The sequence below is a fragment of the Adiantum capillus-veneris genome, chromosome 17, assembly GCF_014529385.1.
Source record: "Adiantum capillus-veneris isolate H3 chromosome 17, ASM1452938v2, whole genome shotgun sequence".
NCBI lineage: Eukaryota > Viridiplantae > Streptophyta > Polypodiopsida > Polypodiales > Pteridaceae > Adiantum > Adiantum capillus-veneris.
Window position 1 is genome coordinate 107,684,750 of NC_140947.1, and position 4,132 is coordinate 107,688,881.

General features: G+C 44.7%; 1 pseudogene; it reads left to right on the plus strand.

Moving 5' to 3' along the window:
• Positions 1-330: 330 nt before the first annotated feature.
• LOC147437848 (uncharacterized) lies at positions 331-876 on the plus strand (annotated as a pseudogene).
• Positions 877-4,132: the final 3,256 nt, after the last annotated feature.

A 4,132-nucleotide genomic window follows, 5' to 3' on the forward strand; every position in this document is an offset into this window, starting at 1 on the left:
AGATAGAGTCATTGCAATGGATAAGCAGTTGTTGCTTCGGTACTACAGGATTCCGGACCTCAAACACATGCCTAGGGCATAGAAGACCACAACCATGTACAGCAGTAGTATAGGATGCAGTAGTTTGTCAGCACAGTTATGCTCAGTTTTTCAGCAGAATAAAGATGCATTATGCGACAATTATGCGATGTATGCACTATGTGGTCAGATGCTTTACAATCTTGACGAGGACGTCAAGTTCCTTGAGGGGGGGGAGAATGTTGGGATCCTCGTGAGAGGGAACTTTTTCCACGCGCGCCGGCGGTCCCTCCTTGCCCCTAGCGCCCCCACATGGGCTGTCCCTCATGCGGCCTGGCGGTCCACGTTCCCATTTCTAACCTAACTCCCGCTAACCTAACTTCTCACCGTGGACGGCACTTGAGGGGGACCGAGGCCCCGTTTGGTGAATTGCCCCTCTCCGCGGCCATGCTCCCCGCGGGCCGATATGACGACTCGTGGACCCGTCGCTCCTGTGGACAAAACATGACTCCGGGAGCCCCCGAAAGACTCTATGCAAGTAAGAGCCCCGCTTGGGCCGTGGCCGGGTCCCCGGGGGTCCCGTGGACCAAAACGGCCCGGGACGCAACCGCGGGGCCGTTTCGGCATTTTGATCAGATTTTGGAACCGCGGCTCCTGGACGGGACCGACGGTGACTCCTTGAGAGGGATTTCTACCTCAAGGCCATGGGGCTTGGGTGGTTTGCCTGAGCGCCCCGAATTAAAGGACTTATAAGGGAGTAGTACTCCACTCTTGGTGAACCGTGCGCATCCTGTCGGGGTAGCTAAGAGGGGTCCGGTTGTTCAACCGGAGCCGGGGTGGCAGTCCTCACGTCCATAAAACCATCTACCCATTCTAGGTTGGAGTTAGGTTAACCCAGTCTTCAGAGGCGCTGGAGAGGCCTCCGTCCCTTTTGTAATCAACCTTTTGAATCAATACAAAGTGCCCGTCACGGGCTTGTTTCAACAATCTTGTCTCGCGCGTCCCTTTGAAATACTTGCTCAACTTGTTGTGAAGTCGGCTAACTTGTGTTCAGGTGAAGGATCGGCGAACGCGCGCGGCCCCTAAGTTCCATTTACGGGCCGCTCTTCAGGGTCCCGTAACACTGAAGAGCTTTTCTTTGAGCTTCTAAAGCCTCTTGTATCTTCAAGGCTTTGGCTTCCACATACATCCTTTCTAGTAGGTCCTTGGGATCTTCTTCTCGGCATTTTTGGTTCTAGGACCCTTGACTTCCCTTGGACTCCATAAATCTGGATTCTGTCCTGCAGCTTGTCGACTTCATTCATAAGCTTATTTTTCTCTTTTGAACCTTGCCTTTTTTTGTTGAGGTTTATCCTGATGGGCGGCCACTGCCTCTCTTTTCATCTCTTCTCTCCTTGCTCTTTTTTCCTCATTGTCCAAAATTTCTTCACTGCTATGGACTTCAGATGAGCTTTCTGCTAACTCTTCATCTAATTTATAAATCCCTTTCTTCTTTGATCTAGTATCTTGTGGAGAGGGCTGAGCTATGATTATCCATGTGTTTCGATCATGGGCTAGCGGAAATTTATCATCCATCCCAATGGTATTGTACGCAATTGAGATCAAAACTTTTGGAGCTCCCAATTATGTTACTCTTCATTCCTTCTTTGTGCTCTTGAGTGTTGTAAGCACATATTGAGCATGATCTATTGATTTTCTCGATATTGACTTCAATACTTGCGTGCAGGTGGTTGTGATAACATGATTTGGGATAGTGTACACTGGTGGTTTCTTCGCGAGGAAGTGAAAGTGCTGGTGATAGAGACGTGTGGGATCCTCTACTTGCTTTAGTATAAGTTCAAAGAAGGTGGCGGTAGTTGTACTCTTTGTGAACGTTCCACCTATCTTCCTATCGCTGGCTCTCATTGTCATACCTTCAGTGGACACCTTTAGTGCTTCAGCCACTATTTCTTTGTTGAAGACGACTTTGACTATTTGTCCTTGTTGATCTATGATCTTATCAGATCCATTCTCTTTAATTGTGGACAGTAGTTCGTAAGATGTGGGACGCATGTCTAGCCTCACTCCTATCTTATTATATATCTAGCGAGAACCACAATTAAATTATCAATCCATGGGATGAAGTTGACTTGAGTAATGCATAAAGGCTAGAAGAGGTTTTCAATCTCTTGGAAAACAATAAACACTCGCATCTAACTCAAGCTACGCTCAAGTGGCTGAAATCACCAAAAGACAATCGCTCATCGGCAAACAAATTACATTCGTTACAGCGTCAAATGACATCCAAAAGTAATGAAACTTCTTGGACATGTTTATAAGAACTAAGCACACATGTTTATGGTCTCAAATCCCTCTTTAAATCAAGTTCCCAAATCACGATTATTAACAGCAGTGGATTTTTGACCTACTCGTTTTCGACCCAGAATGCACCTACATGTTGAGCAATGATGCCTCAATACCCTGCCTATGCTTAGTTTTTTATTTTAAGTGTAACTTCCTACTTATGAATCGGTCATGGGTCAGCGATGCCAAAATCTACAAAATACCGTGATGTGTTTACGTGAATGCGTAGAGCTTTTACCTGCGGTTGCAATGCAGCAAACGCAACTACAATGTGACAACCGGGGAGGGAGTAGGAAGCACGGGAAGGAGAGAAGTAAGTGTCGTTAGCTCACACTGTGCATTTCATTATCCAAAACTTAATAATAACTTACAAAAATTGTATTTTATATCTTAGCCAAGGTTTTTGGTGGTCAAAACTAATAATTTGGGAGCTCTAACTAAAGATAGATAATGAGAGGTTGATACAATTTGGAAGCTTGTATCCCCGGCTCATCTATTACAAAGTTTATCCAAAAAATAGGAGTTACAATATTCCCAATTTATCAAATATAATATGTGTTTTTACAACGAGAGCTCCAAAAATGGTATCTGAGTAAGCTTGCTGCTAACATTCCCCCCTCCTCGCCTGTGTCGTCCCTTCATACAACTTTATGGTCTGAAGTAGTCTTTGAGTTGATGGATGGCGAGGCGGTCTTTACGCGCATTTTGGGGCTTTTCGTATCTGATCTTCCTCTCTTTATCTGGCACCTACAAAAATTGCATATCTACTCTGTTTTTAAGCTCCACTGCTGAATAGCCTACAAATCTTAATGTCAGGTTGCTGATCTCACTGCCCCAAACATCTTCGTTCACGCCAAGTGAAGAATCCTGTATAGAATACTTCCTCAAATGCCAGCATATTGTGAGAAGGTAAGAACATACATCTGGCATAGAAGCCATCAAGGACAAGGTTGGACACTAAGATCATAGCATAAACCTTTATTACCCTCAAGGAATCACATCCACGGGGCACTTGCTTGCTCTTGCTAATGGAAAACTTTCATGCAGGTGAGAAGCACTTAAAATATTTTATATAGCATTGCACATGATAGATCCAGAAGACTTTTGAAGAATGACATGGCGCCCGTTAGGGTTTTCACCATGTATTCTTCAGTTGGTGGTCCCTTTTTTGGAGTAGGCAATCTTGGGTAGTTTAGCCAGGTTGGCCGCTTCTTTATTAATGCCTCATGTGCTTTGTAGGTCCTTACTCTTGGTACAAGACAAAAAGTAGGATCGTTTTGAAGTGACACACGTGCTCTTGCAAACAGAATCTGATACCTTGGATTCTTGTTCAACTAGCTGAACCTCCACTTCGGGTGGTCTTGATCTGCACCTTCTTCTTTCATGTCTTTGTAAAGCCTCTCTTTGACTTGGATCAACTCCACCTTTATCAAAGGATATGGCAGGGATTGTGGATTTCCATTGTGCATTGATTTGATTGGGAGTAAGTTGTCTAACATTGACGAAGTGAAGAACTCTCAACTCCCAATCCATCGCTGCTTTCCACTGCTCATTCACCTCTTGTGTAATCTTCTCTTTTAGTGCATCTTCCTCAGCTTTTGATAGTCGGACCATTGGCACTATATCACTTTCTATTATTTGTACCTAGAATTCATCCTCGCTACCTAGCCCTTCTACTGGCCGTGTCTCCATCTCAACAAAATAAACCGAGGGGATATCTATATGTGATTGTTCTGAAGTTCTCGCCTCTTCTTCAATTTTTGGCTGCCCA